The following is a 15,165-nucleotide window of genomic DNA, read 5'->3' as shown; positions in this document are numbered from 1 at the left end:
GCTAGGGACAGTTCTAGGGACAGTGCTAGGGACAGTGCTAGGGACAGTGCTAGGGACAGTTCTACATAGGGACAGTGCTAGGGACAGTTCTAGGGACAGTGCTAGGGACAGTGCTAGTAACAGTGCTAGTGACAGTTCTAGGGACAGTTCTAGGGACAGTGCTAGGGACAGTTCTAGGGACAGTGCTAGGGACAGTGCTAGTAACAGTGCTAGTGACAGTTCTAGGGACAGTTCTAGGGACAGTGCTAGGGACAGTTCTAGGGACAGTGCTAGTGACAGTGCTAGGGACAGTGCTAGGGACAGTGCTAGGGACAGTGCTACATAGGGACAGTGCTAGGGACAGTTCTATATAGGGACAGTGCTAGTAACAGTGCTAGTGACAGTTCTAGGGACAGTGCTAGGGACAGTGCTACATAGGGACAGTGCTAGGGACAGTTCTATATAGGGACAGTGCTAGTAACAGTGCTAGTGACAGTTCTAGGGACAGTTCTAGGGACAGTGCTAGTAACAGTGCTAGTGACAGTTCTAGGGACAGTGCTAGGGACAGTGCTACATAGGGACAGTGCTAGGGACAGTTCTATATAGGGACAGTGCTAGTGACAGTGCTATATAGGGACAGTGCTAGTGACAGTGCTATATAGGGACAGTGCTAGTGACAGTGCTATATAGGGACAGTGCTAGTGACAGTTCTAAATAGGGACAGTGCTAGGGACAGTGCTAGGGACAGTTCTACATAGGGACAGTGCTAGGGACAGTTCTAGGGACAGTGCTAGGGACAGTGCTAGTAACAGTGCTAGTGACAGTTCTAGGGACAGTTCTAGGGACAGTTCTAGGGACAGTGCTAGGGACAGTGCTAGTAACAGTTCTAGGGACAGTGCTAGTGACAGTTCTAGGGACAGTTCTAGGGACAGTGCTAGGGACAGTGCTACATAGGGACAGTGCTAGGGACAGTGCTACATAGGGACAGTGCTAGGAACAGTGCTAGGGACAGTGCTAGTGACAGTTCTAGGGACAGTTCTAGGGACAGTTCTAGGGACAGTGCTAGGGACAGTGATACATAGGGACAGTGCTAGGGACAGTGCTAGGGACAGTTCTAGGGACAGTGCTAGTGACAGTGCTAGGGACAGTTCTAGGGACAGTTCTAGGGACAGTTCTACATAGGGACAGTGCTAGTGACAGTGCTAGGGACAGTTCTAGGGACAGTTCTAGGGACAGTGCTACATAGGGACAGTGCTAGGGACAGTTCTAGGAACAGTTCTAGGGACAGTTCTACATAGGGACAGTTCTAGGGACAGTGCTAGTGGCAGTTCTAGGGACAGTTCTACATAGGGACAGTGCTAGTGGCAGTTCTAGGGACAGTTCTAAGGACAGTTTTACATAGGGACAGTTCTAGGGACAGTTCTACATAGGGACAGTGCTAGGGACAGTTCTAGGGACAGTTCTAGGGACAGTTCTAGTGGCAGTTCTAGGGACAGTTCTACATAGGGACAGTGCTAGTGACATTTCTAGGGACAGTTCTAGGGACAGTTCTAGGGACAGTGCTAGGGACAGTGCTAGGGACAGTTCTAGGGACAGTGCTAGGGACAGTTCTAGGGACAGTGCTAGGGACAGTTATAGGGGCAGTGCTAGGGACAGTTACAGGGACAGTGCTAGGGACAGTGCTACTGACAGTGCTAGTGACAGTGCTAGGGACAGTTATAGGGACAGTGCTAGTGACAGTGCTAGGGACAGTTCTACATAGGGACAGTTCTACATAGGGACAGTGCTAGGGGCAGTGCTAGGTACAGTGCTAGGGACAGTTATAGGGACAGTTCTAGGGACAGTTCTAGGGACAGTGCTAGGGACAGTGCTAGGGACAGTGCTAGGGACAGTGCTAGGGACAGTTATAGGGACAGTTATAGGGACAGTTCTAGGGACAGTTATAGGGACAGTGCTAGGGACAGTTATAGGGACAGTGCTAGTACTGACTTAGTTCTCAGGCAAAACACTCTCTCTAGTCAGTTGAGAAGGAGATGTGTGTAAAGGGGCTCAATCACCCAACCTTGATAATGCTAGATAACAAAATTGCCTGGCAAAACTGTGCTACATTATAAACATTGTAAAATGTATTTCCCTTTCTTGTTGTTTGCTGATGTCTAATATATCTAATGCAAAGCGTGCAGTGTACAAATATATGCGTTAAGGAATTAACCATTCCATTCTATATACTTTAGTCTTAAACTCTGTTATGATATACATAGCAGAAGACTGGGCTAGATTTATTTTGGTTTCCCACCTTTTATTTTCATAATACTATACTGAATAATACATAGAATACGGCAAACTGGTCCAGTTATGATGAATACCCTCCCTTTGTGTTGTATGTTAATGTTTAATCAAGTCAAATAAAACATGTTAATCACCCATTGAGTGTTTTTTGATTGTTGTTTTACAGACATTACAATTTTTTCCTGAAAGTTCAAATGTTTATTTATTATGTTCAAATGTTTATTAACCTGTTAGGGCTAGGGGGGCAGCATTGACACGGCTGGATAAAAAACATACCCGATTTAATCTGGTTACCACTCCTACTCAGTAACTAGAATATGCATATACTTATTACATATGGATAGAAAACACCCTAAATTTTCTAAAACTGTTTGAATGGTGTCTGTGAGTATAACAGAACTCAAATGGCAGGTCAAAACCTGAGAGATTCCTTTACAGGAAGTGGCCTGTCTGACCATTTGTTGAACTTCTTTTCCATCTCTATCATTTACTAAGGATCTCTGCTCTAACGTGACACTTCCCACGTCGTCCATAGGCGCTCAGAGCCCGGGAAAAAACAGAATGTCGTCATTCCAGCCCCAGGCTGAAACACATTATCGCCTTTCTCAAGTGGCCGATCAAGAGACACTAGCTTATGCGCGTGACCCCGACCGCCCCGCCTTTGGGATTTTTTCCTCTGTTTGCCGAAAAGGAGATTCCCTGTCGGAATATTATCGCTTTTCTACGAGAAAAATGTCGTAAAAATTGATTTTAAACAGCGGTTGACATGCTTCGAAGTACTGTAATGGGATACTTAGAATTTTATTGTCACGAATTGCGCCAAGCGCGTGACACTTCTTTACTATTTCGGATAGTGTCTGGAACGCATCGAACAAAACGCCGCTATTCGGATATAACGATGGATTATTTTGGACCAAACCAACATTTGTTATTGAAGTAGCTGTCCTGGGTGTGTATTCTGACGAAGACAACAAAAGGTAATGAAATTTTTATAATAGTAAATATGATTATGGTGAGTGCTAAACTTGCCGGGTGTCTAAATAAGCGAGCCCGTGATGCCTGGGCTATGTACTTAGAATATTGCAAAATGTGCTTTCACCAAAAAGCTATTTTAAAATCGGACATATCGAGTGCATAGAGGAGGTCTGTATCTATAATTCTTAAAATAATTGTTATGCTTTTTGTGAACGTTTATCGTGAGTAATTTAGTAAAATTTTAGCGAATTCCCGGAAGTATGCTAGTTCTGAACGTCACATGCTAATGTAAAAAAAGCTGGTTTTTGATATAAATATGAACTTGATTGAACAAAACATGCATGTATTGTATAACATAATGTCCTAGGGTTGTCATCTGATGAAGATCATCAAAGGTGAGTGCTGCATTTAGCTGTCTTCTGGGTTTTGGTGACATTATATGCTGGCTTGAAAAATGGGTGTCTGATTATTTCTGGCTTGGTACTCTGCTGACATAATCTAATGTTTTGCTTTCGTTGTAAAGCCTTTTTGAAATCGGACAGTGTGGTTAGATTAACGAGAGTCTTATCTTTAAATGGCTGTAAAATAGTCATATGTTTGAGAAATTGAAGTAATAGGATTTTTAAGGTTTTGAAAATCGCGCCACAGGATAGCCGTGGCTGTTACGTAGGTGGGACGAATTCGTCCCGCCTAGCCTAGAGAGGTTAACATATGTGGTGGCTAATTTCTGCATTACCAAATGAGGAGAGTTACAAACTTCACACACCAGTCAGAATTATACGTAAACTACATCTTTAATAATTAAGATGTTTTTGCAAAAGCACTTGACTTTCAATGATGCGCTATCTCTAATGAACCATTGAAAAGCTACACAAATGTACAAAGAGCTTTTATAGCCAAGATCCACCCCTCTCAACGTACATGACAAACCACAGATCTTAGAAACAGTTCACAAAGGGACCTTATACTTGAGAAAGGACTATCCCTTAGCCAGATAACATTCCCTATAAATTATTGTTCAGTTTGGTCCCTAATGACGAGGTTCTAATCTCGTTCCTGGTACCTCATAGTACAAAAACACCAACTCATCCAATGGCATAAATCAATTGTCAACTCTAGATACTCCCATCTCAAGTAAACCCCCTCTTGACTCCACTCTTGGACAAGCTCACTGAAGGGAGTAACTTGCGCACAGACATTGTGGAGACAAATAATTGGTTCCCCATTAATCACGCCATCTCTTCACATGGTTTAACCTCTATGGGCTAGGTGGGACGCTAGCGTGCCACCCGTGGTGCACTCCATCAACAGCAGGTGCATTTCAAGAGCGGCAAATTTGAATCCAAATAAATGTCAAAATTCAAATTTTTCAAACATACAACTATTTTACACCCTTTGAAAGATAAACATCTCCTTAATCTAACCACGTTTTACGATTTCAAAAAGGTTTTACGGCGAAAGCATAAATTTAGAGTATGTTAGGACAGTACATTTACAAGAGTTGTGTGTAATGTTTTGTCAATTCAAAGACAGGGTCACCAAAACCATAAAACCAGCTAAAATGATGCACTAACCTTTTACAATCTCCATCAGATGACACTCCTAGGACATTATGTTAGACAATGCATGCATTTTTAGTTCTATCAAGTTCATATTTATATCCAAAAACAGCGTTTTACTATGGCATTGATGTTGAGGAAATCGTTTCCCTCCAATAACCGGCAGTCAAGTCAGCGTCACAAATTAAATAATTAAAATTAGAAAACATTGGTAAAATATTATATTGTCATTTAAAGAATTATAGATTTACATCTCTTGAACGCAATCAACTTGCCAGATTTAAAAATAACCTTACTGGGAAATCACACTTTGCAATAATCTGAGCACTGCGCCCAGAAAAATACGCGTTCGCGATACAGACTAGACGTCATGTTGGGGAGATCTAAAATCGAAAATACTATGTAAATAATCCATTACCTTTGATTCTCTTCATCAGATGTCACTTCCAGGTATCACAGGTCCATAACGAATGTAGTTTTGTTCAAAAAAGCTCATCATTTATGTCCAAAAATCTCCGTCTTGTTAGCACATGATCTAAGCCAGCCGGACTTCTCGTCATGAACGAGGGGAAAAATATATTTCCGTTCGTTCAAACATGTCAAACGTTGTATAGCATAAATCATTAGGGCCTTTTTAACCAGAACATGAATAATATTCAAGGTGGACGAATGCATACTCTTTTATAACGTATTGGAACGAGGGTACCCAACATGAACTCGCGCGCCAGGTGTCTAATGGGCCATCATCGTTCCATGGCTCTTGTTCGGTCAGATCTCCCTCCAGAAGACTCAAAACACTTTGTAAAGTCTGGTGACATCTAGTGGAAGCAATAGGAAGTGCCAAAATATTCCTCAGCCCCTGTGTTTTTCAATGGGATAGGTTTAAAGGAAATACAACACATCAGGTATCCACTTCCTGTCAGAAAATGTCTCAGGGTTTTGCCTGCCAAATGAGTTCTGTTATACTCACAGACACCATTCAAACAGTTTTAGAAACTTTAGAGTGTTTTCTATCCATATATAATAAGTATATGCATATTCTAGTTACTGGGTAGGATTAGTAACCAGATTAAATCGGGTACATTTTTTTTATCCAGACGTGCAAATGCTGAGTATAACAGAACTCATTTGTAAGGCAAAACCCTGAGACATTTTCTGACAGGAAGTGGATACCTGATGTGTTGTATTACCTTTAAACCTATCCCATTGAAAAACACAGGGGCTGAGGAATATTTTGGCACTTCCTATTGCTTCCACTAGATGTCACCAGCCTTTACAAAGTGTTTTGAGTCTTCTGGAGGGAGATCTGACCGAACAAGAGCCATGGAACGATGATGTCCCATTAGACACCTGGCGCGCGAGTTCATGTTGGGTACCCTCGTTCCAATACGTTATAAAAGAGTATGCATTCGTCCACCTTGAATATTATTCATGTTCTGGTTAAAAAGGCCCTAATGATTTATGCTATACAACGTTTGACATGTTTGAACGAACGGAAATATATTTTTCCCCTCGTTCATGACGAGAAGTCCGGCTGGCTTAGATCATGTGCTAACAAGACGGAGATTTTTGGACATAAATGATGAGCTTTTTTGAACAAAACTACATTCGTTATGGACCTGTGATACCTGGAAGTGACATCTGATGAAGAGAATCAAAGGTAATGGATTATTTACATAGTATTTTCGATTTTAGATCTCCCCAACATGACGTCTAGTCTGTATCGCAACGCGTATTTTTCTGGGCGCAGTGCTCAGATTATTGCAAAGTGTGATTTCCCAGTAAGGTTATTTTTAAATCTGGCAAGTTGATTGCGTTCAAGAGATGTAAATCTATAATTCTTTAAATGACAATATAATATTTTACCAATGTTTTCTAATTTTAATTATTTAATTTGTGACGCTGACTTGACTGCCGGTTATTGGAGGGAAACGATTTCCTCAACATCAATGCCATAGTAAAACGCTGTTTTTGGATATAAATATGAACTTGATAGAACTAAAAATGCATGCATTGTCTAACATAATGTCCTAGGAGTGTCATCTGATGGAGATTGTAAAAGGTTAGTGCATCATTTTAGCTGGTTTTATGGTTTTGGTGACCCTGTCTTTGACTTGACAAAACATTACACACAACTCTTGTAAATGTACTGTCCTAACATACTCTAAATTTATGCTTTCGCCGTAAAACCTTTTTGAAATCGTAAAACGTGGTTAGATTAAGGAGATGTTTATCTTTCAAAGGGTGTAAAATAGTTGTATGTTTGAAAAATTTGAATTTTGACATTTATTTGGATTCAAATTTGCCGCTCTTGAAATGCACCTGCTGTTGATGGAGTGCACCACGGGTGGCACGCTAGCGTCCCACCTAGCCCATAGAGGTTAAGGACATTACATCAAAGTTGGATCAGCCTGTAGTGTGGTTTTCCACTTTAATTTTGAGTGTGACTCCAAATCCAGACCTCCATGGGTTGATAAATTGGATTTCCATAGATTTTTTTGTGTGATTCTGTTGTCAGCACATTCAACTATGTAAAGAAAAAAGTATTTAATAAGATTATTTCTTTCATTCAGATCTAGGATGTGTTGTTTAAGTGTTCCCTTTATTTTTTTGAGCAGTATATAAAAACAGCATTTTACATTGGCGCATGATGTTCAGAAAATATTTTGCCTCCAATACCGCCGGTGAATCAGCGCTACAATTTACAAAATTACTATTCGAAAACATTGGTAAAATATAATATTGTCATTCAAAGAATTATAGATTAACAACTCGTGAATGCAACCGCATTGCCAGATTTCAAAATAACTTTACTGGGAAATCACACTTTGCAACAATCTGAGTACTGTGCTCAGAAAAATACGCTAGGCGATACAGACCAGCGCCATCTTGGAACCATCTACAATCATAAATAGTATTAGAAATATTCACTTACCTTTGATAATCTTCATCAGAAGGCACTTCCAGGAATCCCAGGTCCACAACAAATGTTGTTTTGTTCGATAAAGTTCACAATTTATGTCGAAATAGCTCCTTGTTGTTTCCACGTTCTGTAGGCTACTCCAAATGTACGATGCGCGCGGAACATGTCACCACGAAAAGTACAAAAAAAATCTATTTACGTTCGTTCAAACATGTCAAACGTTGTATAGCATAAATCTTTAGGGCCTTTTCAATCAGAACTTCAATAATATTCAAAGCGGACGATTGCATTGTCTTTCGGAACAAAACAGTCCCCACATGCACGCGCGCCATAGTAGTAATGGCCATCCGCTTGTGACCAAGTTTCCAGGCTTCTCGTTCGGTCTGTTTTTACCGGAGAAGACTCAAACCACTTTGTAAAGACTGTTGACATCTAGTGGAAGCCTTAGGAAGTGCTAAATGAGTAACCAGTCCCTGTCTGTTTCATAGGCAAAGGCTTGAAAGTGATTCCACACATCAGATTTCCACTTCCTGTTAGGATTTGTCTCAGGGTTTTGACTGCCATATGAGTTCTGTTATACTTACAGACACCATTCAAACAGTTTTAGAAACTTCAGAGTGTTTTCTATCCAAATCTACTAATGATATGCATATTCTAGTTCCTGGGCCCGAGTAGTAGGCCATTTAATTTGGGTACGTTTTTCATCCGGCCGTGAAAATACTGCCCCCCTACCCTAGAGAAGTTAAGTCTGCACAGACAACTAATTACCTTTTACACACTATATGCTGACTGCCACATATACAAAGGATGTGCTTGTTTATAAAAGCGTTGAACCGGCACTGGTCGTTGAGCTTCTCAACTATGCACTGTTGAGTGGATAGTTGATTCTCCGTTTAGCTAATCTTATAATAAAGTGTTGTTTGAAATAATCTGCAGTCTCTCTTCCTTTGATTAGATATTCCACAACACGTTGCATCAACCAATGGTTCCATGCCACGTCTTGGACTGTGCAGTCAGGCACCAGATTGTTATAACATATGATGTGGTAAGCTGATACGTAAAACATCTATCCAGGTGTTGAAAGATCTGGCAGGAGTCCGCAACGTCTGAGCAGAGGAACTCGCCCAACCTGTTATTGATGCTGTGTTCATATCAAGTAGGAAGCTCAGAAAATACTACTTGTAAACTGGAAGCAATGAGTTGTGTGCCTTCATGTGTTTTGAACTAGTTGAGAACACATTGGATATTGGCAAACAAGCTGCATCAACCATAAACTGAAAGGACAGCTGTCATGCTGCTTAATACATTATAGTGTTCAACAACCATATTGATAGACTGTTTTTATAAATATTGTTTTGTTGTTGCATTTAGCTAATGACAATGCTGTTATGGAGGTAATGTCTTTAGTATGAGAAGTTAGAGTTCAGCATGTGGGAGAAGTCAGAGCTCAGAGATGATAGACAAGTCTCCCACTAATAACCAGTTAGAGGGGTGTTCCAGTGGATTGATAGATGCGTTTCCCACTAATAACCAGTTAGAGGGGTGTTCCAGTGGATTGATAGATGAGTTTCCCACTAATAACCAGTTAGAGGGGCGTTCCAGTGGATTGATAGATGAGTTTCCCACTAATAACCAGGTGGAGGGGCGTTCCAGTGGATTGATAGATGAGTTTCCCACTAATAACCAGTTAGAGGGGCGTTCCAGTGGATTGATAGATGAGTTTCCCACTAATAACCAGGTGGAGGGGCGTTCCAGTGGATTGAAAGATGAGTTTCCCACTAATAACCAGGTGGAGGGGCATCCAGTGGATTGATAGATGAGTTTCCCACTAATAACCAGTTAGAGGGGCGTTCCAGTGGATTGATAGATGAGTTTCCCACTAATAACCAGGTGGAGGGGCGTTCCAGTGGATTGAAAGATGAGTTTCCCACTAATAACCAGGTGGAGGGGCATCCAGTGGATTGATAGATGAGTTTCCCACTAATAACCAGTTAGAGGGGCGTTCCAGTGGATTGATAGATGAGTTTCCCACTAATAACCAGGTGGAGGGGCGTTCCAGTGGATTGAAAGATGAGTTTCCCACTAATAACCAGTTAGAGGGGCGTTCCAGTGGATTGATAGATGAGTTTCCCACTAATAACCAGTTAGAGGGGCGTTCCAGTGGATTGATAGATGAGTTTCCCACTAATAACCAGTTGGAGGGGCGTTCCAGTGGATTGATAGATGAGTTTCCCACTAATAACCAGGTGGAGGGGTGTTCCAGTGGATTGATAGATGGGTTTCCCACTAATAACCAGGTGGAGGGGCGTTCCAGTGGATTGATAGATGAGTTTCCCACTAATAACCAGTTAGAGGGGCGTTCCAGTGGATTGATAGATGAGTTTCCCACTAATAACCAGGTGGAGGGGCGTTCCAGTGGATTGATAGATGAGTTTCCCACTAATAACCAGGTGGAGGGGTGTTCCAGTGGATTGATAGATGAGTTTCCCACTAATAACCAGGTGGAGGGGCGTTCCAGTGGATTGATAGATGAGTTTCCCACTAATAACCAGTTAGAGGGGCGTTCCAGTGGATTGATAGATGAGTTTCCCACTAATAACCAGTTAGAGGGGTGTTCCAGTGGATTGATAGATGAGTTTCCCACTAATAACCAGTTGCAACGGCATTCCAGTGGAGTTTTAACTAATTTCCTTCATCTCAACTGACATGAGAGTACTTGACAGGTGAAAGTAATGTCCAGGTAGGAAGCCACCATGTTACTTTGACCTGTCTTGTGTTTTCAGATGAGTCCAGATAAAGGAGGAGGCCACTTCAGATTGTTGAGATGCACCCATAGTCCTGTTCTCTCAGTATCTTTCAGTAGTAACAACGTAGAATGATTAGTGTCCTGATCTCTCACTATCATACAGTAGTAACAACAGAATGAGTAGTGTCGTGTTCTCTCAGTATCATACAGTAGTAACACACATAATGATTAGTGTCCTGTTCTCTCAGTATCATACAGTAGTAACAACAGAATGAGTAGTGTCCTGTTCTCTCAGTATCTTTCAGTAGTAACAACAGAATGATTAGTGTCCTGATCTCTCAGTATCATACAGTAGTAACAACAGAATGATTAGTGTCCTGTTCTCTCAGTATCATACAGTAGTAACAACAGAATGATTAGTGTCCTGTTCTCTCAGTATCATACAGTAGTAACAACAGAATGATTAGTGTCCTGATCTCTCAGTATCATACAGTAGTAACACACAGAATGATTAGTGTCCTGTTCTCTCACTATCATACAGTAGTAACAACAGAATGATTAGTGTCCTGATCTCTCAGTATCATACAGTAGTAACAACAGAATGATTAGTGTCCTGTTCTCTCAGTATCATACAGTAGTAATAACAGAATGATTAGTGTCCTGTTCTCTCAGTATCATACAGTAGTAACAACAGAATGATTAGTGTCCTGTTCTCTCAGTATCATACAGTAGTAACAACAGAATGATTAGTGTCCTGTTCTCTCACTATCATACAGTAGTAATAACAGAATGATTAGTGTCTGATCATAAAGTGTAACATAGACGCAGGGTCAGGAATCAAGTGGTTAGTGAGTTTAATGACGAAGAACATGGACCGATACAAAACAAGAGAAGTGTCTAACATAGAAACATAACCAGTACTGACTGATGGGATATAACAACAGTGTCTAACATAGAAACATAACCAGTACTGACTGATGGGAGATAACAACAGAGTGTCTAACATAGAAACATAACTAGTACTGACTGATGGGAGATAACAACAGAGTGTCTAACATAGAGACATAACCAGTACAGCCTTCTTCCATCTATTACTGTACAGCCATATTGTGATCAATATTAAAACATTTCCACCTCTCTTCTTCCATCTATTCCTGTGCTGCCATTGTAAGGGGTGCATAACTCGTGCCAGGGAAGTCCTGTGGCTCAGTTGGTAGAGCATGGTGTTTGTAACGCCAGCATGGTGTGTGCAACGCCAGGGTTGTGGGTTCGATTCCCACGGGGGGCCAGTACCAAAAAAAATGCATGAAATTAAATGTATGCATTCACTACTGTAAGTCGCTCTGGATAAGAGCGTCTGCTAAATGACTAAAATGTAAAATGTAAATCAGACGCAGGAGAGCAGAACTTGCTAAGCAGTTCGGAGTTCGGACTGCGGAGCAGTTTAATATATAAAAATAACGGCATACAAAAACAACAAACACATACGTACAAAACCCGTCGCGCACCAGTAAAACAAGTGCACAGGCACATACAATAAACAATTCCCAAAAGGACATGGGGGAAACAGAGGCACATACAATATATATATACAATTGTCACGATTCCGTACGGCAGGAGGAAAAGGCAGAGTCAAAAGCCGGAGACGTAGTCCAGTACTGCCATAGAACGGTATATTTATTGCACCGAAAAAACCACTCGGCGTAATAAGAGGGCATCGGGTGTGCCCAGAGACCACACGGGAACACAGTTGACCCAGAGAAAACAAAGATACGCACGGGGCGCAGCCCGGCAAATATAACATTCCTCTAGCGAGAATCCGCTGGGGAAAAATGTGCAAAAACACAGAACGTTCACAGACCTGCCCACTGACGAATAAACAATCCCGCACAAAACACAAACCAAAAGGAACAAACTAAATACCCCCCCTACTAATTACAGAAAAGGAAACAGGTGCGGACTTAAACAGACAAAACACAACGAACACAGAACATAGATCGGTGGCAGCTAGTAGACCGGCGACGATGACCGCCGAGCGCCGCCCGGCCGAGGAGGGGCACAATTTTCTTTGGATACTGTGACAACAATAAACAATTCCCAAAAGGACATGGGGGAAACAGAGGGTGAAATATACAACATGTAATGAGGGAATTGAAACCAGGTGTGTGGGAAAACAAGACAAAACAAATGGAGAGCAACCGACTTCGGCAGAAGTCGTGACAGCCATATTGTGATCAATATTAAAACATTTCCACCTCTCTTCTTCCATCTATTACTGTACTGTCATATTGTGATCAATATTAAAACATTTCCACCTCTCTTCTTCCATCTATTACTGTACTGTCATATTGTGATCAATATTAAAACATTTACACCTCTCTTCTATCTATTACTGTACTGTCATATTGTGATCAATATTAAAACATTTACACCTCTCTTCCATCTATTACTGTACTGTCATATTGTGATCAATATTAAAACATTTACACCTCTCTTCCATCTATTACTGTACTGTCATATTGTGATCAATATTAAAACATTTCCACCTCTCTTCTTCCATCTGGTTGATGACCCTTTATTAGTCACATCTGGCACATCATTTCATTCAGTTGAATTGAGTTTATACACAAACCAGATTGTTGTGTCAAGAATTTGACAAATAAACATTCTACAATATTTACAAACACCAAGAGTTTGAGTTTGAGTTTATTTTATTTTTACAGGGACAGTGCACATTAATCAACGTTTCAGTAAAAGTGACGGTTTTAGCCAGCCGGCTAATTTTCAACCGCAGTCCCTGGGCAGGTTATTAAAAACAATTACAATATAGACAATCATTGAACAGTGAGCACACGCAGAGTAACATAGGACAAGCAAGATGTAGCATACAGACAGAGCAACATAGGACAAAAAGCAACAAGACAAAATCCATAAAAACAACAGTGTTTCCACACCTCACAAGCTACAGACAACAGACAACATGGAAAGTGGCAATACACAGCTAGGGATTATGTTCACAAGTCTGATTGACCTTTAGCCATGTCTTCATGCATTTTGTGAAAGTGTGATAGGTGGTGCAGTTATGTGTGTCTGGTGGCAGTGTATTCCAGACATGTGAAGCTCTCACAGAGAAAGCAGATTTACTAAAGGTGCTTTTCCTTAAGGGAACTATACAGTCACCTCTCATGGCAGACCTTGTGGATCTGCTGCCATATGTTTGGGTTTTCTGTTTTACAAAAATACTGAGTGGAGGGGGAGCTAGGCCATTTAGGATCTTGAATACAAGACATGCGTCGGTGTATTGCACAAGATTTTCCCAACTCAGGAGCTCATGCTTTCTGAGGATGTAACAGTGATGATGGCTATTGGGCTTCCTATCGAGCACTTTGAGAGCCTGTTTGTAGACAGACTGAATAGGTTGTAATGTTGTATAGCAAGCTTGGGTCCAACTAGTCAAGCAGTATGTTAAGTGGGGGAGTATCATCGATTTGAAGTACAGTCTTGCTACCTCTGTGGTCAAACAATTTCGTATAAATCGGAAATTAGCTAGGTTGAATTTGGTTATTTGAATTACCTTTTTCACATGCTTTTTAAAAGAGAGGTTGGAATCAAGTATGATGCCAAGGTACTTAAAATCAGATACCACCTGGAGCTTCTCCCCTGACACACAGACATCTGGTTCAGTAGCATCAGATACCACCTGGAGCTTCTCCCCTGACACATAGACAACTGGCTCAGTAGCATCTGTTGCCCTCTTTGTGATGAACATGCAAACAGTTTTTTTCACATTGAGATGCAAACACGAGTCACTGAGCCACTTTGTAACCTGGACCATTACAGTAGTGAGTTCTTGTGCAGCTTGTAGTTTGCTCTTTGCATGCACATATATCACTGAATCATCTGCATACATTTGAACTTCAGACCCAGTGCAGACGGAAGGCAGATCATTATTGTACAAGCTGAACAGGAGGGGCCCCAGTATTGACCCTTGGGGCACGCCCATATCATAACTAAGAGTGGGCGACAGCTCATTGCTCACTCTGACACACTGAGTTCTGCCTTCAAGGTATGATTTCATCCATCTCAAGGCATCGGGGGAAAAGTAGAACTTGGACAATTTTGTGATGAGAATCTCATGGTTAACAGTATCGAAAGCCTTCCTTAGGTCCAGAAACACAGCCCCAACAACGCCCCCTTTGTCCATCTTGGACTTCACATTTTCCAGAAGAAAGAAGTTGGCCGTTTCTGTGGAGTGTTTCGCTCTGAAGCCAAACTGCATGGAGTGTAATGTGAAGGGGCTGTTGTTGAGGTGGGAAATCAGTTGTTCTGCTACACACTTTTCAACAACCTTCGACACTACAGGTAGTATACTAATGGGCCTGTAGTTACTCACGTCAGCAGGGTCGCCCAAGAAGCCAAATAACAACCATATCAATGATGTGTAAATGAAACCAGTTTTAACAACACAGTGTGGTGATTCATTATATTAATGACTATTAACTTAGGTGGTGTATTGTCATGAATATTTAGATATAATAATAATATTATATCTCATGACTAGAGAGATATTCTACATTGCTGCTCCAGTGTGTCTTACTGAACATGACTAGAGAGATATTCTACATTGTTGCTCCAGTGTCTTACTGAACATGATTAGAGAGATATTCTACATTGTTGCTCCAGTGTCTTACTGA

At 41.2% G+C, this 15,165-nt stretch overlaps 1 pseudogene; it reads right to left on the bottom strand.

Annotated features, from left to right (window-relative positions):
* The window catches only part of LOC123732661 (NLR family CARD domain-containing protein 3-like), a 233,042-nt pseudogene that overhangs the window by 198,405 nt on the left and 19,472 nt on the right, over positions 1-15,165 (bottom strand).

The sequence above is a fragment of the Salmo salar genome, unplaced genomic scaffold, assembly GCF_905237065.1.
Source record: "Salmo salar unplaced genomic scaffold, Ssal_v3.1, whole genome shotgun sequence".
In the NCBI taxonomy this organism is placed as follows: Eukaryota; Metazoa; Chordata; class Actinopteri; order Salmoniformes; family Salmonidae; genus Salmo; species Salmo salar.
The sequence above is the reverse complement of the archived record's forward strand: the minus strand, read 5'-3'. Positions and strand labels throughout refer to the sequence as shown.